The sequence below is a fragment of the Homalodisca vitripennis genome, chromosome X (genome assembly GCF_021130785.1).
Source record: "Homalodisca vitripennis isolate AUS2020 chromosome X, UT_GWSS_2.1, whole genome shotgun sequence".
Taxonomy (NCBI): Eukaryota; Metazoa; Arthropoda; class Insecta; order Hemiptera; family Cicadellidae; genus Homalodisca; species Homalodisca vitripennis.
In genome coordinates this window covers 121,933,884-121,961,329 of record NC_060215.1, presented here as the reverse complement: position 1 = coordinate 121,961,329, position 27,446 = coordinate 121,933,884, and positions in this window count along the sequence as shown.

Here is a 27,446-nt window from a genome sequence, read left to right as displayed (position 1 = left end):
CACGCCAACATTTATTCAACATGAGACTCCGGGCTCTACTAATTAATTTGTATGTACATTTTGATTCTAATTCTCCCAGCAGCCAGCCATGAACTCTTCGACAGAATAAAACGCATCCGACACCAGTAGGCGCTTCAGAAGAGCTTTAAATTGGTTTAAATCATCCGATTGCATAAGCATAAGCTAACTTAATATGGGATATAAGGTTGTATCACTCGAATATGAAACAAAAATAAGTTGTAATGTTGAAGAATATGTTTGCTTTACAGATAAACATCCTGGCGGTTTTTGCATATACACGTGAAGTATTACAGGGATTCAAGGGGTTAAACTGATAAATTGTATCAAGCAGACACAAACCCAGTTCACTTGTCTCCGCAAAACCATAAAAATTTACAAAAACTCCATTATCCAGTGAAAAACATCTGTAGACTTTAAGGTTGCAGAGTGTATTCCCGCTGTAAAGATAATTACTACAAACATACGCAAACACTCGAATGAGTACATCAGTGTTTATTATGTAAAGCAGTAAATAGATATTGTACAATTTTTTTCCAGTTCTGAACTATATGTTTATGTGGAATAAATAGTTATGCTGGTGAATACCGCTAAACACAAGTTGCCCTTTTATGTCTCCAGAAAGACTTAAGGTTACATAACAATTTCAGAATACTTTCTGGTGATCAATTTTCTAAAGTAATACCAATTTGTAAACAAAATTGAAAAAAAAAAAACAGGAGTAGAGTACAGAAACCTTTTATCTTTTGTGTATTGTATTCTTATGGTAATATTAACTTAATATGAGCCACAGAGGAAGGGGAATTACTTACTATAGGGGAGAATACATCACACAAAAAGTGGATTAAAAGTGTTAATGGTATAAAAATAAGGACATAGATTTTACTATAGACAATAGATGATATTGTTTATTACATATTAATGGAGAATAGTACAGACGGCAGAAAAATTTAATTACGGTTTATTATGGTTATATAGTACAATTATTTAAAAATTCGGTTTCTTTGTAATAGAGTCGTTCTTGAAGCCAAATCGTCATTTTTTTCTTGAAATGTTAAGGTGTTTCATTTCTCAGAAGCTCAGTCACGTGGTTGAAGTTCCTTTGTACGCGAGCTTCTCAAAAAGACTCAGGTGGTGGGGTGGGAGGGCAAAGTTTTAAGCATGTCTGGTGTACAGATGTGTATCCTGTCTTAGCTGTTGTGTGGTTATGGCATGCAGCATAGTTTCACTGATGTACATTAAGACTAATGAAATGATTTTGAGTTGCTTGAAAGATTCTCTGCAACTTTCTCGGTTGCGAGTCCTGTGAGGCATTTAATTGCTCTTTTTGTTGTAACAGGGTCCGCTCTAGTTGGTTTTGGAAGTGCCTCCCCATACCACTATACCGTGTCGTAGGTGGGATTCGAAAAGTCTAAAATAGGTGACTTTGGCTTTGCCCTACCTGTAATATTCTTCGAATGACATAAATTCCTGAGGATATTTTCCTGCAAAGCTGGTCAATATGCAGTTTTCATGTCAGTTTTAAGCCAATTATTATTGTTCCTAAGTACTTAGTTGTTTCTGTTATGTCCAATCGTGGGAGGGTGTTTTGTTGTGTGTTTTTGTTGGGAAAGAAATTTGACAGTTTTTTTTCTCATAAAGGACTGTCATTTTTGAGCAGTAATGTTTGATTAGATTGAGGTGTGTTAGTGTTTCTTTCTAGTGTTTCTATCGTCTTGTCTGATATAGTGTTAACTGTGTAGTCGGCATACATGACTGCGTTGCAAGTGCCTTGAAGCTGTCATTGCATGTCATTGGTGAGAAAAAAGATCAGGGCCGGTCCGAGCCATACCTCTTTACTTCGATTATAGGACTGTAGGTCCACGTCCAATTTTGACGAGGGCGGCTTGCATGTCATAGGGTAGGACAGTCATTCCATGCCGACACCCGTGGACGGTGCGCCTGAATTAGCACCCCCTGGACATAGCACCCCCCCGCTACTGACGTCATTTTGACGTCACGAAAGGGGGTGCTAAATCAGCACAGTGGCCGTGTCCAGGCGCTGAATAAGCACCCCCTTCGAATACGGGGGTCCTAATTCAGCGCCTTGACCGTGTTCATGTGCTGATTTAGCACCCCCTTCGAATAGGGGGGTCCTAATTCAGCGTGGGGGTTCACAGCACCTAATCTAATAGCACCTAATCTCACAGCACCTAAAATTTAACCGTCTAATAGCACCGATTCTCATAGCACCTAATATTATAGTACCTAATCTCACAGCACCTAAGGAAATGCCCGAGAGTCGCACGGCACCTAAAGATCGTGCTGGAGTTTTATAGCACCTAATATCACACCACCTAAAAGGGAGTGGTGGGGATCGCCGGAGGGGTAGGCCGCCACCACTGTCCGTGGCCAGTGTGCGACCGTCGCGTGGTTAGGGTAGAGCTCTGAGTTGGTTATTGACACGTGCTGTGCGGGTTGCATTAACGCGCTCGCCGGAAGAATTGAAGGCAGTGGACGTTTCGTTTAGGAATTTATATTATGACATATTATGTTATTTTTACCGGATCCCGGCGACCTCTCTCACACACACTAAACATCTCACTTAAAACTTCTACCACATTAAAATATACCCCTTTATTACATCTGAAAAAGTTTGACGGCTTAGGTAGTATTAATCTATATATTATAGCGAAAGTGAGATATTTTAGATATGTTTATTGATTGTGATAATCAAAAATATGAAGAAAAACACAGTTTTCTTTTAAATTTAAGCTTTCTCCAATTTAACTCCTCCTAATTCAAAAATAATTACAGTTAAAAATATAATATATCATTTGTTGTATGTCTCTTAAAGAACGACATACTGATAATTCAGAGTTCTAAGTTAATAATTAAAGGCGTAACAAGTTTTTTGGGAAACTCATTAGACTTGTATTTATTTATAAATCACGCAATGCTTATTACTAATAGTCTTTACTTATGAGTGAGGGTGCAGAACAAGCGAGGTACACAGTAACTGTGCCGGAACCTTACTACATTATGGCTTAATGAAACACACATACCAACTTGCCCCGTGTGCCAAAATCACAAGTTAAAATATCGACAGTTTTATTTTCACACAAACCACAACAGGAAAATGTTTAAATTAGGCTTGTATGATTCTGGTAAATATATTAATTTAAGGAAAGGCAATTAAATTATCCATTTACCCAAAACAAACATTTAATTAAATTTATATTTGTAAATTCACTAACAGATAATTTGAGGGAAATTAATATTCCTCAAAGCGAAGCGACCGAATACCTTCCATAATCCTATCACCATCGTCTTTGTTATCGGTGTTATATTTTCACTGTTTACCTCATGTTCACTGACACAGTCTTCCGACGAATTTCTGTCCCTCAGTCAAAATATTAGTAGTCTCTCTACAGCCTCCCCCAGCAATCATTCATTGGTTCAAGCGTTATCAATAACTATTTTTGTATTCTCTACAACTTTCATCCAACAATCAGGCGTAGTCTTTTCCAAAGCTTCTTTACAAATTTTGTGATAGAATTAATAGTGAACGACTTATTATTTTGCGATATGTAAATTAATTTAAGCCCATATTAGTTCAATCGCGTGGAGCTTGACTGTCACTAGAAGTTCAACTTTTTCATGTCTAAACTAAAGTGACTCCTTTCTAGTAAACCATCCTGTAGTTTCTGCCTTATATCTTTTGCTCATAGGTGCTTTAAATATTTATTTTGAATTATACAGTGTATTATACATAGCAATAACTACATCTTTCATTAATATAATCCACACATAGGGGTAGAAATGGACTTGGAATTCTTAGAAGACCTTCCCTATGTCCTATGTACATAAAATGTGGCACACACAAGCCTCATAACTTTCACAGAAAATCAATAGCGTCTTTATGAAGATTAACTACCATAGCGACTGAAATATAAAATTGCAAACTTTAGAAAAAGTATATTATTATTTTTTTCATCATCCCGCTATCCGAAAAAAGTTTAAATTTCACACACACACACACACACACACACACACACACACACACACACACACACACACACACACACACACACACACACACACACACACAGTTCTCGTCATATAAATTGATTATACAACGTATGTTAAAGAAGATAAACCTAGATTACTCGTTTTCATGGAAGTAGTACCCGCTATAAAAAACTACGTTTTGCTTTGTAAACTTCCCTTCCTTACTTCCTTGTAAACTTCCTTTGTAAACTCGGGGAGCCCATTGTCTTCATAATGTTTTTTAGTCTGCCTAGATCAGGTTATTTCATGCAACATCTTTATTTTTCTTTCTCGGATCGTAATGGGCTTATTTTAAATATTCAAAAGAATACTTTGTCTGAAACATCTAAAACCTTGCTAAATCCAAAAGTACAAGTGACACATTTTATTTTAATTTTTCCAGAATCCTCTATTGATGATCTGACAAACCATTTGTTTTCACATGATTGGAATGTCGTACTTAGTAATGGAAGAGTATTCTCTACCCAAAAACTCGTTCATGCATATTTCTCCATTTCAGTTCATAAATAAACATTTTACTCTACAGTGAAAAAACAACATTCCACAGTTAGTGAGATTAAAGGTCGAAGTCAAAATGATTGGTATAGTGGGGAATTGGACCAAATGAAAGTGATTTTTGTTTTTGGAGAAATCGACAAAACTTTCTACTAGTGACAGGCTTCGTGTTAACTATTTAAATCTCTAGAAATGTTATAAAAAGTCCGTAGAAGATGCGAACTCACAATGTCGCAAAAATATAAAAAAGCAGTAACCAATATAAGGCCTGGGGAGAGGTTTTTAACGCCAATATAAGGCGTTTTCGGTGCAGATAAACGAAAATACAAACATTTAGCATCTCAATCGACATTATCAATAAATTTCACTCCAGGTAACTTAAACCATTTGTTTTATCAATTCGGTTAACACCAAATAAAGGGTAGTATCAAAAAGCCTCATGTTAATAGAATGAACTTAATAAGAAATTACCATATTTTGAAAGAAAAACATTTATCTTTGTAGAAGTCTCAATTAATGAGGTCATTAAAGCTGTCAAAAGAGTTAAAAACTCAGAAAGCAAAGACATTTATAACAAATCTACTAATATATTTTAACGAATTTACCATACGTTTTTGAACCTATTAATTATATGTATATCTGCCCGATTCTTAAGAAAGGGTCTAGGAGTTTCCCTGAGAGCTATTGCCCAGTATAAATTTTACCTGTCCTGTAATAATAGAAACTGTTTTACATGATGAACCTTTTGCGTATCTGGAAAATAACATCAATCTAAATTTATTACAATAGAAGAGGTAAATACACCATTGATGCAGTTTATTCACTAATTAAGGAGGTCCTAAACACTTTTGAGATTAAAGCCTTTGCTCAGGTAACATATTTTGACTTGAGCAGGGCCTTAAAACTTAACTATTACGGTATTAATGGGAATCCGGCTTTAAAGAGTTCTTTAAAGACTATTTATCTAACCGCAGGCGAAAAGTTTGTTTCTATTAATGGAAATCGGTCCAACAATTTGGTGATCGGGATTGTTGTACCTAAGGGTCAGTCCTGGGCCCTATTATGTTTTTATTATATATAAATTAATTTCCTACCGTTGTTAGGTTAAAATCTCTTTTATATGCTAACGACACAACTCTTTAGAATATCCATACAAACTTTGACAAACTACAAGTTCTTGTCATTGAATCAGTTGAGAAAGCCTCAGTGTGGTTTAGATCAAATGTATCTTTACTAAATGAAGTCAAAACTCAAAACATTTTGTTTACTTTACGACAAACCCCTACAATTGACACACCAAATTATTTCTTTTCTTGTGCTAAATTTCTAGGAATATTTTGGGAGAGTAATTTTTTTACTTAGACGTATTATAAATTGTGTTACTGAAAATATTTTTATTTTAATCTGCATACTATGCCTATTTTTAATCAATAACAAGGTATGGCCTAATATTATTGGGTAATAGCGCTAAAATTAATGAAATCATTATCCTGGAAAACAAAGCTATCACAATAATAACAAAATCACAACCACTAGAACACTGTGAACCACTTTTTATTAAGCTTTGGTGGAAACTTTTATAAATTTATATATTTTTGACTCAGTATTGTATATTACAAAAAACATGTCATCATTAATTTTGACTAGCAACTTGCATAAAATAGCAGAAATAAATATAATATTGTTATTGAGCATTGCAGATTAAACAAAAAAACAAAATAGGCATGTTATAATTACTCAGAAGACAAATTGCAATATTTGTTGTATTTTTCACGAGGCACTCCTGCTGCGTGCCTGATTCAAAGGTCTACACATGTGGTCTTTCCTTGTGCCTTGTGCCAGTGCACTGAGTGCTGAGACACACTGCATGGTTGCCAGGTTAATCTCCAATGCCCGTTATGTAGGCAAGTGAGCCAGGCAATAATTAGAGTTTATTTCTGATAATTATAATTTTTATATACAATTAAAAACCGAGATTGAAAGCCTATTTTTGTTCTATATTATAAAATTGTATTTCTTTCCTATGTAATACATCCTGTATAAATAGATTACAATGAAATGGATATGTTATTAATAGTATCATATGGAACATTTTAAGAGGTATTGAGATTGCGTCCTAAACAATTAATAACTTTGATCCTCAAAAATCAGGAAGATTAATTTTAACAACAATCAGTCTACAAGTAGACTGCGGCAAACTTCTTACGACGCAGTGGGAGGACTGAGAGTAGTCGATCTCACTCAGTATATACCAGCAACAAAAGTGTTAATATACGTTTTGATGTTGTCGTCTTGCACTGTATGTCATGTTATACGGGTCTTCTGAAGCCTTACTGTATACTTGTTCTCAGTTTTTTCAAGTAATGTTCTAATAGTCCTCATCCTCTTTTTAAGATTCACGACTTGTTTAACATGGTCTCATACATTCATTTTTTAATCTATGAATGTTCAGCTTTGACAATGTAATTTAAACATTAATTTAAATTTGTTATGCAATCATTACTAAGAGAGATATTCGCGCCAATACACCAAAATTCAGAGATAGCAGGCTGATTAATAATTTTTATAAAGACTCATAACAAGTTGTTATTTTCTTTGAACAGCCAAAACAAGACACGCTCTTATAAGTGCGTTACTGGCGCAATCTGTAATAAGATATATATCCCACTAATATTATAAATGCGAAAGTTTGAATGTTTGGATGTTTGTATGTTTAGATGTTAAGATGTTTGTCCTCGAATCACGCTGAAACTGCTATACGGATTGTGCTGAAATTTGGAACCGGTATAGCTTTTGGTCTGAATTAACACTTAGAGTAGCCGTTAATACTTTCAGCTGAAGTTTATCAAAGAGGCAGAAACATGTGTTTACATTTAGATTTGAGTAAATATTGAGAAACCAACATATGAGACCATTGTTTTGGTTAGCGCAACAGCATAAATCAATTGTGGAACTATAAATAGATTAGACCGGGGGTGAATTTAAACGACCAGAACAGACCCATATTGACCGCAGCAATTTTTGAGTTGTACGATACACTTTCGTCATTGGGAATAAAAAGGCTAACTCTTATTGTTACTGAAGCCATTGAAGAACGTCAATAAATTAACATGGAATGTGGGAGGGAAATACTAATCTTATAAAAACTGTTTCACTTTACGACTTCAGGATCCCAAATCTCTGTTCTTTAAACTTAAATCTAAATTGGATCAGGAGATTGGAATAGCTTTGAGTGACTATCGATTATCTCTAGACTGTTTATTATGTTATAGAAAAAGAATACATAGATATATTGTCCAGTTTTTCAACAGAAAATTGCGTGCGAAGCCGCGGGTAACTGCTAGTATATATATATATATATATATATATATATATATATATACATAAAACTGCTAGTATATATATATATATATATATATATATATTTAAGTATATATATATATAACAAATTTTGCTGTCTACGTATCTACTGATCAAGCACCGTTCTGAAATTTAATTTGTATTAAAATGTTTCTGCCTGTTTTACGAACATGAACTGAGTGTCATCAACTTTTAAATACTCAGTTAAAATTCGATTATGAAACAATATTAGAATAGTTTTCAAATTGTAAAATATTCCAGGCAACTATTTTGATCCACCTGTTCTTATAAAATTTCTTAACATTTCAACGGATTACTAAAAATTTGTCGAAATAAGAATATGTTGCGATTCATTTGTATGTGTAATATGTAGGTCTTATTTGTAATCGTACTATGGATATTATTTCATATAAGCCCATAAGCCAGATTGAAAGAATTTAGACATCTTCACCTTTTTAAAATGTATACTCATGCCATTGATAGACAAGAATATGCACTTTTTAATAGAATATTAAAATAATATTCTTAAATCAATTTTTTAAGTTCAAGTTAAAGTTCAATCTTCTTTATTATCTAAAAATACATAATATAATTAAAATTTACCTCCCAGTGCACCTCAAGCCGCGCGTGCGGGAGTTCAGTTGAATCATAATTACAATTATCTTAGTGTTCATTGTCCAATTCATATTTCCATAACATTGTCTTCACTTAAACTAAATTCATAAACTAGCCAAAAGCAGTGTAAATCTAATAAATGGTATACCACGAGATTATTATAATATTACTTAGAATAAAGCAGCATTAACAATATGTACAAAAAATGTAATTATAAGCATTACAAATTTATAAGCAATAATAAATAGAAAAAAAATTGTATGGGCTCCTTAAATTCACCCATTTGTTTCTTAAAAGTAATATCATATTTTTCAAATTAAGCCTTAATGGTATCCTCCATTTTGACAAAACTTCTTCTTGCAATTTGGCCAAAATGTCCTTAGTAATTGTTTATTTTTGCTATTTACTCTTACCTGAGCAGCAGTTCCTACACTTCCATGATTCACGACGTACTTGTCCCATGCGATTCCATGTGCTTTCTAAAATATCAGCACAAACGAAGTGTAGATTTGTTTTACATTGAGAACAAACAGGCACTCACATCAGGCAGAAGATCGTCGCAAACGGCACAATCACTCATCTTGATAACACGGAGAACACCATTGAGTTAAATATTAAAAACTAATATAACCCATTTTTGTACAGTTTGATTTTTTTACTATAAAAAGCTCAGGTTAGTTTCGTTATTTTATGGAATGAATTATAGAAATTGCAGGTTGACTTATAAGTTTATATAGTAATTATAAAATAAATATATTTTTAATGCAATGTAAAGAACCGCCTATTTATTAACGCTTTATGAAGAATCGAAAGGCTTTATTGAAATGGTTTGTTGTGCGTCCGTCTGTGCGATAACTCTTATTATAAAGGCCCTAGTGACTTCAAACTTGGTACATATGCTCTTATTGGTCTAAATAAGAACTCTATTGATTTTAAGATAAAGAAGAATCGTCTGTGCGCTACCACTTATGTTACACTCTGTCGAGTCTTTCAATGCTTCTAACATCGTTCGGGTTATTTTAAGTAATCTCGTATTTGGTTCACAAAAACATCGTATATGTATAGTACTTGTATTCATTATAACACTTATGTAGCAGTTTGGCATTAAATAGCTAGATTTTTCGGCTGAAAGTATAAAACTCGTGAGTCAAATTTCACTGTTATAGAACATTGGGAGGTTAAAAAGCTAAACTATAGTTCTTCTAATGGTTGAAATTCCCTATGGATGTTACATTTTAATCCAAATAAATTTGCTTTTTATGTAAGTCATGATACTTACGTGTATAAAATATTTACTTTGTCTGACGTAGGGAAATTGCAGAATAAGTGATGAATGATTTAAGGCTTTGCCTATTTTTATATAGATTTGAATGCAAATTTCTACCGGTTTTCAGTGCACGGAATATACGATTTGAACACATTTAATTCCAATGACGATAAAAACTTATATAAAAATGTAAAACACAATGAAATTAGATGAACAAATAATTTATATTATTGGATTATGTGCAAGATTTGCGGTTTGGCCTAAACATTCATTCAAATTCAAGGTAAATAATTTTTGGTGCCATTATTAGTTGTAATCAACAACCGCCGCACGCCATACGCACCGACCCTTCTCTTGTGCGAGGAGACAATTGTCTATCTCGTGTCGCCTCGCCTTGTGCTGTCGACTGCTTGCCCTGCTGTAGAGGACAGTAATGGCGGGTCGTCGGGAGCGGGGTGAGGGGCAAGGTTAGATTCTCCTCCATCCCATCTGTCCCCACCAAGGCCCCTTTGGAACAAAGCGAGAGGTGCTGTGACACTGAAACTTGAAACACGAGCTCCTCCCGTTTGTGTTCAATGGGGTGATCGTGACAGGCGGAGAGAAAGAGTGGGGGCAGAGCCGAGCAGTACCGATAAATCCCGAACATTCCTGACAAACCCTGTACATGCGGCTGATAGCGACCTCAGTTCGGAACGGTTTTCTGATTTCCATTATCTTACGAATTAATGAGTCGTTTTATATCCGAATTAATGAGTCGTTTTATATCCGAATTAATGAGTCGTTTTATATCCGAACATATCTGCAAAAACATAGAAATTATATCGAATTAATTATATTAAATTGAACTTTCTTTATAACTCCAAAGATACTTTACAAAATGTGAGATGGTGCACAACGAATAAAATGTCATAATCTAGAATAGAATAGAAAAATTATTTATTTTCTTGAAAATATGTACAATAGTAAAATTATATAAACATCATTTATACCTTAAGCACAAAACACAAACATTTGCTCCTTAGTTGTAGACACAATTGACATGAGAATAAAAAATAAAACAATGTTACTTTTTTATTAAAGAAATATGAACATGTCTTTTTTTATTTTAAATACAGCTAGGGTACATCAATAAACAAATTCAAGAAAACAAAATAGGACCTCAAAAAGGCAAGGAACTGCCTGTGTAGAGGCTCCAACTTTCTTAGAAAAACAAAAGAAAAAACAAACACTCAAGCAAATGAAATTTAACAAATAAATTCAAATACGATAAATCTACCCATTTAAAAACTAAGCTTTAATAAAACAAAATTTGAATAAAAAACACATTATATAATTTTCAAAGTCTAAAGCTAATTCAGTATACATAAAAATGCCATAAATATAAATTATAACCATATCCAGTTATCTTTTTGTGATATTGGAATATATTCAAATTAATAGGACAAAAGCAACATATTATAATGTGGAGTCCTTAATTTGTAGTAAATAAATATAATAATTACTTAACCAAAAAAACATAATTATAGAAATATGACAAAATCAATGACAACTACCTGACTTAAATACCTAAACATAGCACGTGACATAATTAATAAATACACAAAATTATCCTAATTATATTATATTACTGTACAGATTTATGATACAATTATACAAATTTATACAATTTATTGAATTTATTGTGTTGTCTGTCTGTCAGCTGCTGTAGATTAAAATATAAAATCAAATAAACACGAAATTGAACTAAGAGCTTGCGTCGACAACGAATATGATTTCAGCTTAACACATTCAAAGTTGAAATTTGCCCCGAATGTTTTTTACCACTGTGGGTGTTACAAGCCCCAACACCCCTCTATTTGGACTAAATTTAAGATAATTTTGTTAGTAATTTTTTGTAGATTCAAAATTTGTCTATAGATTATTAATATCATTCCATAATTTTACTAAAATCAACTATTCCACAAACATGATATACATTTCTCTCTGTAAAAATGTTTTCGCTCCCTGAAATTTGCTGAAATTGGCTATAAGCCATTTAAGCCTATATGTCCATCCAGCTATATGCCTAAACTACAAAATAAACCAGCTAAATGAAAATGTGGTTCCTGTTATTGTAACTCTAGTGGTTACTCTGTGGTTATTTAAAACTCTGGTATTTATTACGTTTTAATCTGAAAGCAATTTCATCTTTACAGTACCCATTACAAAATCAATTTCTCCAACTTACCTTTGGAAGTTATTGGCCGTAGATTAACATTACATTTAATGAGAAAACACTTCAAATTATTTAGTTTAAATATATATATATATATATATATATATATATATATATATATATATATATATATATATATATATATATATATATGATAAACTAGTGATAAGTCAAGCCAGGCGTTTCTACGCCAAGGTGCAGGGTTGCAGTATTGGTTGACTCATATCTCCTTTCTGTGGCATGTCCTTTGATATCTTATCGTATTTTCTTTTGAGAACTTTAGTATTTGAAACACTTTGTTAAGTATTCATATTTTAATAACCTCAAATTATTACGATCAAGTTTTAACTTATAGCAATAGCAATATATTTCTCTGTCTGTTTGTTGGATATACAGAGAATGAGAAATAAGCTATAGACTTGAAATTGTGCATGCAACTTCGACCAAGCCTGATAAGTGTCATTTTGTGTCGTCTGGCGTACGCGATTATAATGCTGATCTGATCTATAGTACATGAAATTATCGAATAATTTCTAACTAATAGTAATGTAACCTACAAATTATATTTATTTGATTTAAGGCAGTTGGAAAATGCAATAAACCAAATATAATGTTACGAAACAATTTTATTGGTTTACTTTTAATACGAAAGATGCAATTAAAAAACTCAACATAATTGTTTATTTTGTGTTTGGAGACCCTGAAGATAAATTCTTTAAACTACTATGCTAAGTAGGGCTCTTTTTAATCCTCCTGGATGTTTAATCCACCCTCGAATGTTTTATAGCTACGTCACTGAATGTAACGAAGTTACTTTGTTACATTTAGACTTCCTTACGTCTTTTTTGGTATTTAGATACTCCGTTGTATTGGTTTATTTGTATGTAGACAAGAGTAATTGCCTGCCATTAATTACGTTGTAAAATCACGGTTCAATGAAATAAATTTAATTGCGCTGCATCCCTGCAGCATCCAGCTTTGAAAATGTAATATATATATACATTACATTTATACATATACATACATATACATATTACACCACCAGGCTCTAAAAATTCAGAGGAGTACAGAGCGAGAACGCGCGGACTGCTTATTCCACTATTCTAATACGCGGGCTATCTCTAGTTGGCAGGAGGGGCCCCCTCCATCCCCACTTTTTCTCTCTCGCCTGTCACGATCACCCCATTGAACACAAACGGGAGGAGCTCGTAACTTGAAACAGTCTCACGGCACCTAAACGAACCGTGGATCGTTGCACAGTACCTAACCTTATAGCGCCTAATATCACAGCACCTAAATGACGACTTTTTTTCTGTAGGTGGTATGAGATTAGGTGCTAAAAGATTAGGTGCTATGAAGCCGCACCTAATTCAGCGCCTTGACCGTGCTCATGTGCTGATTTAGCACCCCCATGAATCTGGAGGGTGCTAAATCAGCGCCTATACCTTATTGATGAGATGAATAATTACCCCAACGGAATAGAATAATAAACGTTTAACCATATTGCGATTTATTTTTCAATAAAATATATATATTATTATATATATATAATAATTATTATTTTATATATATATATATATATATATATATACCTGTATATGTATGTATATAATAATGTAAATATATTGCAATGAGTATATTTACTGCATTTCTGTGGTTTACTTAATATTTCAAAAGCAAACAGTTCATTACCAATTGTAAAAATACTGTGCATCAAATATACTTAAGTAAAAAACTAGGTTCTAGGCATTCAAATACAGGTTTATTTTATAGCAAAATTAATTTGAAACCATGGTACGAACAACGCAGAGGAATTGATATTGCGTAAATCCTGCATGTGTAATAAATATACATGGTCAGAGATTATATCAACCTATTAACCACTTTAAAAACCATTATTTATTTATTTATTTTAATTTTTAGAATACCAATCAAAAGCGAAAAAATTTAGAACCGTGAAATTGTAATTTTGCGATGACTAAGAGCCAATTATTTTTAAGGACGCATCATAAACTGAATTATACTATTTAAACTGAATAATATAATAATTCAAACACACTTGACAAACAACTTAAATATTATTTTATATCTACAAGAATCAATATCATTCAGTTACATCCATATCAGTTAGTTCAACTATAATTAAAAAAAAAACCGCTGAAAACAATGTTAAAACAGGTAGCAATAAATATACTACCATATTTTCAAAAGCGTTATTGCTTAGGTCAAACAATACATTTATATACTGAGTATTATGGATCTACATTGCTTCATTTCCCCTCTGTCGGTTAGTGTGCGTTTTTTTGTTGTTGTTAAAATGGAATATCTTAAAACAATAAATTTAATCATACCAAGTCTTGGTCAAAATTTTATGGCGGCTAAAAATATATTATGATGTTATCTTTAATACATTCAAAATAGTGGCTATTAAAGTATTTTACCTTTTAACTTCTTAAAATCTGAATTTTTCTAAAATATTGCAAGAAAATGAATTTGAGAGGGTTCTATCACAAATCTAATGACCAAATATATAAAATATAATATGCACAGATTTACTGTAACAAAACACTGTCTACATTGAGGTTCTCAGCGAGTAGGTCACAATACAAAAATCGAGTAAACGGAACCTCCAGTATATCTTATGGCAATTGTGCTCACATTTAAAGTACAGGGAATACATTAATATCTGTTTCCAAGCAACTTTTTTATCTAATAAATTAAAAGTACTAGAGATATTGCAAATTTAATAACAATGAACGCCTTTTGAACAATGAAGGACAAAAACAAACGTCTTAATTAACAATAATAAACTGTTTTATTTATCATGAAGCTTAAATATATTCACAATATATGTTAAAAACTAAATAAAGTGACTGGGTTATCTGTTGTATATTAAGAATAATAAACAACAAGAAAAATCGTATAGTAATATTCAGACAATAATACTTTTATAGATGACAAAATCAAAGATAAGCGGTTTTATTGGAAATACATCTGATTGTCGCTTGACTAAATTTTCGTAAATAAATATGGCCTAAAACAACAGATATTTAAATAAATTCATTAAACATCAAATATATGATTCTATTCTATCCTTAGATAGGCCTGAAACATGTATTTCAAATATTTTGCCTATGACAAAATAAAAAAAATAAGGATAAGATACACTAAAGCTGCTGTTAATTTATTTTCACAAACCGTGTTTTTTCACAGTAAAGATGCTCTTAATGAGTTATTTATTATTAATTTGAAATAGTATTTGAGGAATTAGATTTGTGATACAATCCACGATCTATTTATTCTTGTATACCTGCTGGATTTTACGACGTTCAAAGTTAATCAGATTTAATGGCCGCCATTTCTAAAGTATTAATGAATATTTTTTACAACTGGCCTTATTACCACAAATTATATTTGATCCAAATTAGGTAGGATTTGTTTATTCATTTTAAGACATTAAAGCGAATTTGTCTATAAAAAACACATACAGACTGATAGATAGGAAACTAAGCACCGAAGATCTATGTCCATATTCTGAAATGCGTTTGCCATGACCTGAGCAGTTGCGGTATATAGACTTGTCCTAAGAATTACAGGACACTCTGTACATAAAATTATTATACAGAGTGTTCCACAACCTCTACCAATATTTCCAGACATTATTCATGTACCAACTAAAACTCAATAATTACTCAAATAGCCACAATTTTGAATTGTTTTTGCCTTTTTTTACTTTACTATTTATGTTTGATGGATTGTTTAGGTTAAAATTTTGTATATACCTTTTTAACCTTAAGGCCTAATTACATCCAAAATTTACATTTCTTACAAGCTTTATTTTCAAAATAGTGATTTCTAAAATATCTTTAAGCGTAAACATCTTAAAAGTGATATATGGTAAAAAAGGTCTCAATTATTGCACAATTTAATTAAAAATCCAACGATACTAAGTTTTAAAAATTGGTTGTGAAATAAGGGAGATAGTTTGTTTTTTAAAACCAATTACCAAACAATATCCGCCTTTATTATATGACAGCACTGAATGTGGGCTGCAACAATCAGCTGTTTTGATTTTAGCTGCTCTAATCAGGCGATTTAACATTACATTGCTGAACTGTGGTCATAATATCCATTATTTCTGAATATAGGTTTCTTTTGATTAAGACGTCAGAAAAAACACTCTAATACATGTTGATTACCTAGACCAAAAATTAAAACAGTAGTTATTGTAGCTCTTTACTGTTGATCGCTTAATATTTCTATTTAATATTTTGTTTTTTAAATGGAAGACCTCAGACTTACTTCTGACCCTTAGCTTGTAATTTATACGGAGTTTGTTGATACGGTATTGATTACGGTGGTAAACGTAGATGCTTAAATGTACCAGTAAAGATTGCTATTTTTTGCAATTGTTAAGTTTGTTCTAACCGAGGTTTCAAGATTTTGTTCTACCCGGAAAGTAAAACATAAAAAACATAAAAGTTTACTGTATAAAAAATGAAATATTACGCATTTTTGTATAGTATTTTTTATTATTAATGAAGTAATATTCATGCGTCTATACATCTGTTGACTACCTAGTTTACAAATCAGTTATACAAATTATAACGAATTGAAAATTAGAGTGTAACAACATTTATTACACTTTCCGATATAAATAGCCTTAAAATAAAATTACAGCTAAGCTGAAGTGTAATTTTAAATTTTACTTTTTTTTAGACGCTTTATTAAAGACTTCATTGAGATTTCACTCTTCTTTTTACACTAATGTAAGAATGTTGATCCTTAAGTTTAACACTTCCAGATACATGGAGTTAGAAGTGCACGTGTGACTAATGTAACACACAATAGTTAAAGATTCTTTAACTGCATACAAAAAGGCGATGACTTTCAGTTTTTGCCCATACATCATTACCGTGTTCTAGTTTATATTTTCTCTTTACTCGTGTAAAAGTATCCGTTGCCTAGAGAGTATAATATGCCACACCTAGGCCCTGTACACTCAAACATGGTTTGATTTCTTCTTATATTTTTTACGAAATTTTATTCACTATACGTGATAAGTTCTGTATTAATATAGGAATAATAACTGAGAATAACATCGATATTATTACTCGACCACTCGATACGGCCAGATTAGTTTTGAACAGTAGGGTCAGTAGTGCACGGACGGGTTTAGTCAGCTTCGTCAAAATATTATGTGTGAACCTACAGTCCTACAATCGATATTTGCAGGTTGATTTCACTCTGTATGTTTCATATTTGGTAGACGGCTGATATATAACGAGCAACGATGTTAAGGCAAAAATACGGAGTTTCAAGTTTTTATATGTTTACTAGCTGATACCCGCCCCTTCGTACGGAATTTTTGTAGAATAACTGGTACGTCATAGACATTTCCTTCATGTCTTTAAAAGTACCTTCATGGTATACTACTGATGAAATAAATTATGATCATTGGAAAATATTCCAATTTTAATTTCAATGCAACATTCCATGATTTTTTTGAACTGATGTTCTAAAGTAATTACAAATTATGATCCCTCCTTTCCTATAGTACTGTAGGTAATCAAAGACTTATGATCCACATTTGAAAATAGGGTTACTCATAAAAGGAGCAACAAACCATATATGTGAGAATATTTTTCATGTAATAGTTGATAACACTTAATATGAAAGTCCCAATATGAATTCTATTATTCATTCTCGTAATATGACACTAATTATCATTGATACCATTAAAAAAAGTAATATAATCCTTTACCAGAGGTATATATCTGCTAGAGGTAAGATGGACAGAAGTCGACCAAATATTTGTTTTATATTAACTAGTTAGGAAGAAACCTTTGCGGATTAGTATACTTTATCCTTAGCTACCAATTCCTCATCCATAAGTTTTTTATCACAGTGTTAAGTTCATAAAATAATAATGTATCTTCAAGTTGTAGCCTCACGTGAAATATACCTTTCTTCCGACTCAGCCGGAAGGGATATTGTGTATTTGATGTTTCTATATATTCCATAATTATAAAAAATAGTTAGGCTTGGTTCTATAGAGGATATTTTACACGTAAGCAATAGTAAGACTTATGGGCGTAACCTTGAGATATTTTTGAGAGTATCACGCCTAATAGTGCATAAGATAAAAAATTATAATCTAGTTTCTTACTGCAGATGGTTACGAATAATTATTTAAGGGCAGGTACTGAAAAATGATTTGTGTAATAAATGACAAGTCAAAAACTGTAATTTTCATGCTTCATCTGTTTAATTCCATAGAACCTAATTTTGAAATGTAATTAAAATAAAATATGAGACATAAATGCCGCAAAAAAATTCTATACTGTGTGGCAGTGAACTATTTTGCCTAAAATACGAGCCTAACCTGTTAACAAAATTATATTAGTTTTTTAAATTTTTGTTAATTAAACTAAAAAAAGAACACTCCATTTCAGTGAAGCTATGAAATGAAATAAATAGTTTAATTATGGATTCATATACAAATAACATAGTTTTAGTTATATCTAGAAACATGTTTCATTGAGTTTTCACGATTGGATTAAGCTTGAACTGTTAATGCTCAGTGAATACCCTTAACTAGACTATGAGTAGATCTTCCTTTGGTATGGACGCCCAGTACGCAATGCCTGTACAATAAAAATTACACAGCATAGATACTAGACTAATTGTGTATAAAAACCTTAATTACATTTTACCTTTCGTAATATTCCAAAAATCGACTCAAACATTGCTTTTACTTTCACAAAAATGTACAACTGTAGATACAGCAGTAAATATCTTATATTCAAGAGGATAACTAATTATGGTATTTTATAGTATTCTTATAGTTGATATGAAAGAACTTAAAATGCAATAATACAAATCTTATGTCTCAAAAGAATGAGTCCATACATCTAAATTAAGACAGCAATATTAAAATTAAAAACAAAAGCCGCTTTTATCATTAGTTTTAATTTGTCTCTAATTACTGTATACTCGTAATTAAAAAAGGTAAAGGGAAAAGAGCCTAGATGGGCTTTAATGATCTGTGCGTAGAGAATTTTATGTTTCTTTAATATATATATTTCCCAGTGCGTTATTTAATTTTACAAACATATTAACTGAAAGAATCAACTGAAATAGAATAAATGAAGGATATGATTTAATTAATTATTTTAGAGGTTATATTTAGAAAAAATTTAGAAAGCAAAATCATGAGTGAACATTTTTACACAAATATGAAAAAGCGTGTGAGAAGGAGGAGTGCTAAGGTCTATGTTAGTCGGAGCATTATTATGTAATATTAAGTCTATTTATGATTAAATTGAATATGTAAAAGATATATATCCTTTTTGCTGGTTGAATACTAGGGGGTGCTAATTCAGGGCTTCGACCATGTCCATGCGCTGAATAAGCACCCCCTTGTAGTCGGGGGGTGCTAATTCAGTGCCTGGTCCGTGTCCGTGCGCTGAATTAGCACCCCCCTGCCGTGACGTCAGAGCCCGAGGGGGTGCTTATTCCAGGGGGTGCTAAAGCAGCGTCCCCCCGTGGACTACCGATCCTTCTTTCCAAAACTTAAATAATAACAACAGTTTACTTAAACAAAAACTTTCCTTATGCCTTATGATTACCTCTTGTGGTTATTTTTCAAAACATATCTAAAATAGTATTATATTACTATCTGAGTAATTCAGTGTTATAATAATGAGTAATATAAATCTACATAAAGTTTGTATTGATTATTCCCCCTCTTTTTCCATCTTTGCTATAACGCTCTAAATGTAAGTAATTTACATGCTGACTGCAATGGATGGTTTATTGTTTTATTACCACCGTCAAGTAAATAAAGAATAGTTTAGTTTATGTCTAATATGACACAGTTATATTTCTATTACATTCTGTTATAGCATAAATATAATACAGTTAGGGAGATATGCTAAGTACTGGACTAACATATATCCCCATGTTTATTGAAATAACAAACCTGCAGTATCAAAAATTGTTTTGACGATTTGAAAACTAATATTGATTTCGTATAAGAAATTCTTATTTTAAAATTAGTAATATATGGGTTATTAGAATCTATATATGAAAAGTTGAACATTGTACAACTACTACATTAACCTAACATTAAAGTTAACTTTCGACTTACAAGTTTAATACAATTCAGAAGAAAGAGTACTTTTACGCCGTTGTATTGTGAGTTACTGTCCAAAGCCAAGGTAGGTAAAGTAAATACTGTAAATTAAATATATATATATACTACTACATTAACCTAACATTAAAGTTAACTTTCGACTTACAAGTTTAATACAATTCAGAAGAAAGAGTACTTTTACGCCGTTTGTATTGTGAGTTACTGTCCAAAGCCAAGGTAGGTAAAGTAAATACTGTAAATTAAATATATATATATACTACTACATTAACCTAACATTAAAGTTAACTTTCGACTTACAAGTTTAATACAATTCAGAAGAAAGAGTACTTTTACGCCGTTGTATTGTGAGTTACTGTCCAAAGCCAAGGTAGGTAAAGTAAATACTGTAAATTAAATATATATATATACTACTACATTAACCTAACATTAAAGTTAACTTTCGACTTACAAGTTTAATACAATTCAGAAGAAAGAGTACTTTTACGCCGTTGTATTGTGAGTTACTGTCCAAAGCCAAGGTAGGTAAAGTAAATACTGTCTATTAAATATATATATATACTACTACATTAACCTAACATTAAAGTTAACTTTCGACTTACAAGTTTAATACAATTCAGAAGAAAGAGTACTTTTACGCCGTTGTATTGTGAGTTACTGTCCAAAGCCAAGGTAGGTAAAGTAAATACTGTAAATTAAATATATATATATATACTACTACATTAACCTAACATTAAAGTTAACTTTCGACTTACAAGTTTAATACAATTCAGAAGAAAGAGTACTTTTACGCCGTTGTATTGTGAGTTACTGTCCAAAGCCAAGGTAGGTAAAGTAAATACTGTAAATTAAATATATATATATACTACTACATTAACCTAACATTAAAGTTAACTTTCGACTTACAAGTTTAATACAATTCAGAAGAAAGAGTACTTTTACGCCGTTGTATTGTGAGTTACTGTCCAAAGCCAAGGTAGGTAAAGTAAATACTGTAAATTAAATATATATATATATACTACTACATTAACCTAACATTAAAGTTAACTTTCGACTTACAAGTTTAATACAATTCAGAAGAAAGAGTACTTTTACGCCGTTGTATTGTGAGTTACTGTCCAAAGCCAAGGTAGGTAAAGTAAATACTGTAAATTAAATATATATATATACTACTACATTAACCTAACATTAAAGTTAACTTTCGACTTACAAGTTTAATACAATTCAGAAGAAAGAGTACTTTTACGCCGTTGTATTGTGAGTTACTGTCCAAAGCCAAGGTAGGTAAAGTAAATACTGTAAATTAAATATATATATATACTACTACATTAACCTAACATTAAAGTTAACTTTCGACTTACAAGTTTAATACAATTCAGAAGAAAGAGTACTTTTACGCCGTTGTATTGTGAGTTACTGTCCAAAGCCAAGGTAGGTAAAGTAAATACTGTAAATTAAATATATATATATACTACTACATTAACCTAACATTAAAGTTAACTTTCGACTTACAAGTTTAATACAATTCAGAAGAAAGAGTACTTTTACGCCGTTGTATTGTGAGTTACTGTCCAAAGCCAAGGTAGGTAAAGTAAATACTGTAAATTAAATATATATATATACTACTACATTAACCTAACATTAAAGTTAACTTTCGACTTACAAGTTTAATACAATTCAGAAGAAAGAGTACTTTTACGCCGTTGTATTGTGAGTTACTGTCCAAAGCCAAGGTAGGTAAAGTAAATACTGTAAATTAAATATATATATATACTACTACATTAACCTAACATTAAAGTTAACTTTCGACTTACAAGTTTAATACAATTCAGAAGAAAGAGTACTTTTACGCCGTTGTATTGTGAGTTACTGTCCAAAGCCAAGGTAGGTAAAGTAAATACTGTAAATTAAATATATATATATACTACTACATTAACCTAACATTAAAGTTAACTTTCGACTTACAAGTTTAATACAATTCAGAAGAAAGAGTACTTTTACGCCGTTGTATTGTGAGTTACTGTCCAAAGCCAAGGTAGGTAAAGTAAATACTGTAAATTAAATATATATATATACTACTACATTAACCTAACATTAAAGTTAACTTTCGACTTACAAGTTTAATACAATTCAGAAGAAAGAGTACTTTTACGCCGTTGTATTGTGAGTTACTGTCCAAAGCCAAGGTAGGTAAAGTAAATACTGTAAATTAAATATATATATATACTACTACATTAACCTAACATTAAAGTTAACTTTCGACTTACAAGTTTAATACAATTCAGAAGAAAGAGTACTTTTACGCCGTTGTATTGTGAGTTACTGTCCAAAGCCAAGGTAGGTAAAGTAAATACTGTCTATTAAATATATATATATACTACTACATTAACCTAACATTAAAGTTAACTTTCGACTTACAAGTTTAATACAATTCAGAAGAAAGAGTACTTTTACGCCGTTGTATTGTGAGTTACTGTCCAAAGCCAAGGTAGGAAAAAAAGTAAATACTGTAAATTAAATATATATATATACTACTACATTAACCTAACATTAAAGTTAACTTTCGACTTACAAGTTTAATACAATTCAGAAGAAAGAGTACTTTTACGCCGTTGTATTGTGAGTTACTGTCCAAAGCCAAGGTAGGTAAAGTAAATACTGTCTATTAAATATATATATATACTACTACATTAACCTAACATTAAAGTTAACTTTCGACTTACAAGTTTAATACAATTCAGAAGAAAGAGTACTTTTACGCCGTTGTATTGTGAGTTACTGTCCAAAGCCAAGGTAGGTAAAGTAAATACTGTCTATTAAATATATATATATACTACTACATTAACCTAACATTAAAGTTAACTTTTCGACTTACAAGTTTAATACAATTCAGAAGAAAGAGTACTTTTACGCCGTTGTATTGTGAGTTACTGTCCAAAGCCAAGGTAGGTAAAGTAAATACTGTAAATTAAATATATATATATACTACTACATTAACCTAACATTAAAGTTAACTTTCGACTTACAAGTTTAATACAATTCAGAAGAAAGAGTACTTTTACGCCGTTGTATTGTGAGTTACTGTCCAAAGCCAAGGTAGGTAAAGTAAATACTGTAAATTAAATATATATATATATATATAAGTAGATATGAATATGCCGGTTCTAGACCACTTTTGGGACACACAGAAAATCAAGGGAAAATACTGTTTAAAGGACAATAAACGAATCTGTAAAATCAAACAGTAAGGGGTTCCTAGACCACTTTTGGGACAGTCAGAAAATCAATGTAAAATACTGTCCATTGAACCATAAACAAATCTAATAAAATCTAACAGGAAAGCACGAATGTTAAATAACCGAATCTTTAGCTGTTTTACTGTTCAATGTTTGCTTCTACATTTATAAGCTGTTTTAATGAAAAAATCCAGAAATCTTAATAAAAAATCTTCTACTCTACAAAATTGATAGTAACACAGTCTTTATCTTTAATAGTCCTCTTTCCAGTAACAACCAAGTGTAATTTTTCATTTTTGTTTAATTCTTTAATCTTTTTTTTCATCCAAAACAGTCAAAAATCTGTTCGGTAAGTGTACTTTACAATCTTCCAACTCGGCAATTATTGTCATCCCGAACTTATCTTTCATTTTCTCCAAATTCAAGATTCTATATCTCTTTTTTTCTTCCAATTCCACTAATTTCTCATATTCTTTGAATCTTAGTTCACCAACCTTATTCAACTCTTGTAACAGCGCTGCCATTTATTATAGAAAAATCTTTTAACTAAATTTAGTTAAAAGATTTTTCTATAACAAATAGAACAATCTGAAAACATTTGACCAGAAATTGTGCTGATTTGTGTCAAAAATCACTACTTCTCAAAATTTAATTTTACAAATTTTTGCTCTTTAAATAGAACAATCTGAAAACATTTGACCAGAAATTGTGCTGATTTGTCACAAAAATCACCACTTCTCAAAATTTTAGTTTACAAATTTTTGCTCTTTAAAAATGGAGCGGAAAAAGATAGAGTGCCCATACTGCAAAAAAGACATTTTTGAACATCACTATACTCGTCATTACAATTCGAAAAATCATTTGAAGAACAAAGAAATTTATAATAAAGAACTAAATTATTTGAGGACTTGGGCTAAAGAGAATCAAATCGATGGTCACGAAAAGATGTACAATATAGAAAAATTGCGTGAATTAAAGAAAAGCTTTAAGGAAGATAAAAAAGATCTCAATCTATTTAATGATGAAAAAATTCAATCAATCGCTGAAAATTGTCCTTAGAAACAAACGATAAAACTAAGTCTGAAATGATCGAAGAAATTGATAAAACTCTTAAAGTAAAATCCGAAAATATCATTGATGTAGAAGTTTTATCCTCAATACACGGTCTTTTCAAGCAATACATTTTAACGAATTTAAACGATAAGTTCATGTCAATTTACAAATATCTATCAATTATGAGGCCAGAGATTAAAAGTTTAATCGAAAAATTTCAAGAAACCGTTAAAAATATGAAGGGCTATCTCTCTTTAGAATGCGAATACGAACGAACTTTAGTGAACGGTGAAACACAAACTTGTCCAATGTACTTTACTATAAAAAGCAGACGAAAATCTTCGACGTAAACGACTTTATTACTAAGCAATTTAATAAATTAACACATCGAGAACAGACAAATCATCCAAATAAGGGCTCTGGTTGGACATTAAAACGTTGTAAACAACTGATTTTGAGCCTTAATAAACATGAATTTATGAACGCAGGATCATATATCGATTTACCAAAGGAAATCAAAGATAAAAAAGCTTGTGTAAATATCAAAAATAAAGATGATTATTGCTTTATTTACTCTATCCGATGCGCTATTGAAAAACCCGAGACTCATGTTGACAGAGCAAAACAATACGAAAAATTCGTGAACGATGAGATATTTTCTGGATTCGACTATCCTATGTCTTTAAAAGATATACAATTATTTGAAAAACGAAGCAGCAAAGCAAAGTACAAGTATCCGAAAATGTCTGTAAATGTCTATACTTTTGATGAAAAACTACACATAGTACCGTTGCAAATTTCAGAAGTTTATGACGCCAAGTTAGAAGTTGATTTATTGTATGTTAAACAAGATGATAAATCCCATTATGTTTTGATAACAGATTTAAGTAGATTAGCGAGTTCACAGATATCAAAAAAATGCTCACAAGACGTTCTTGTGTCGAAGATGTTTAAGCCATTTCTACAAATATAGTGCTTTATCAGATCATTTAGAAATTTGTAAGCAACATGAAGTTTGCAAGCCAATTATGCCGTTTCCGGGTCAAACAACTAAATTTACCAATTACCAAAAGAAATTTAGCCATCCGTACGTTATTTATATGGATTTTGAAAGCATATTAGAGAAGATTCCCACATGCAAAAACAATCCGCAAAAATCGACTACAACCAAGATTCAGAAGCATATTCCTTATGGTTTTACTCTATATTTAGTGTCTAATGTGACCAATCGTATGTACAAGCCGATATGTTATCGAGCAAAAAATGAAGAAGAGTTGCCGAACGTTCCTACAAAATTGTTTGAAGAGCTCAATAAATTATCGAAGTACATAGCTAAAAAATATAATTCAAAGAACATGAAGCCCATGAAATTGACTGACGAAGAAGAAATTTCGTATCAAAATTCAAATCTTTGCCACATTTGTGAAGAAATATCGTATCAAGACACTGAAAAAACTTTAGGGTTTTTACCAGATAATTGGAGTTCTGCTTATGATGCATTCAAAAAATGCAGAGATCACTGTCATTTGACTGGAAAATTTCGAGGTGCAGCTCATAGAATTTGTAATCTGAATTTGAAATTTCCTCAGAATATTCCCGTTTTCTGTCACAATATGTCTAATTACGATACGCATTTGTACATAAAAGAATTGGCAAAACAATACGGTAATGTTGATTTGATTGCAAACACCGATGAACGATATATAAATTACTCTGTAAATTCTGGATACGGGTATGAGTTTGATGGTGACAAACCTAGAAAGTTCATAAAATTCTCTTTCGTAGACACGTTTAGATTCATGGCGTCATCTATCGAAAAATTAGCGAAAAATTTAAAGAAAGAAGACTTCAAACATACAAATCATTTTATACAAGATGGACGAATATTGAACGCAATTCTAGAAAGACAGCCAAATGACGAAGAAGAGATTTTTAAAATATTGTCAGGAAAAGGAATATTTCCCTATGAATTTATCGATAGTATTGAAAAACTTGATTACAAAGAAGAGCTGAAAATTCAAGATTTCTATTCACTCTTGACAGATGAGAGCATATCTGAGAAAGATTATCAACACTACTTAAATGTTTGGAACAAATTAAAAGAGAAAAATCTGGGAAATTATTCTGATTTGTACAACATTCAAGATGTTTTATTGCTTGCTGATATATTCGAAAATTTCAGAAACATTTGTTATAAAACTCGATCCGGCACACTATCTAACAGCTCCCAGTCTCGCATGGGACGCAATGTTAAAATTAACGAAAATTGAGCTTCAGCTAATTAACGATTATAATATGTATTTGATGATTGAAAAAGGTATTCGCGGAGGCATTTCTCAGTGTATTAAGCGATATGTGAAAGCAAATAACAAATATTTAAAAGATTTTGATAAGACAAAGCCCGAAAACTATTTGTTATACGTTGATGCTAATAACCTTTATGGGTATGGGCTTATGCAAAATTTACCATATAACGATATCAAGTGGATGGATCCTAAAACGTATACAACAGCAGAATGGCAAGAAACAATTTTGGAACTCACTGGCGACGAAGATTATGGCTATATTCTCGAAGTTGATCTTGGATATCCAACGAATTTACACGAACATCACAAGGATTTACCTCTTGCTCCAGAACATTTTAAAAACAAACTTTGCACAACTCTACTGGATAAAACTGAATACGTTGTTTCATTCGAGAAATTTGAAGTTCTATTTGGAACAAGGTATGATTTTGAAACATGTGAATAGAGTTATTGCATTCGATCAGAAGCCTTTTATGAAAGAATACATTGATTTTAACACAAACATGAGAACCAAAGCTACAAGCGACTTTGAAAAGGACTTTTATAAAGCTGATGAACAACTCAGTTTTTGGAAAATCTATGGAAAATGTGAGAAGCAGATGTGATATTAAGCTTGGAAATGAAGAATTTTCAATGAAACAAGCTAAGAAAACAAATTTCAAATGCTTTAACATCT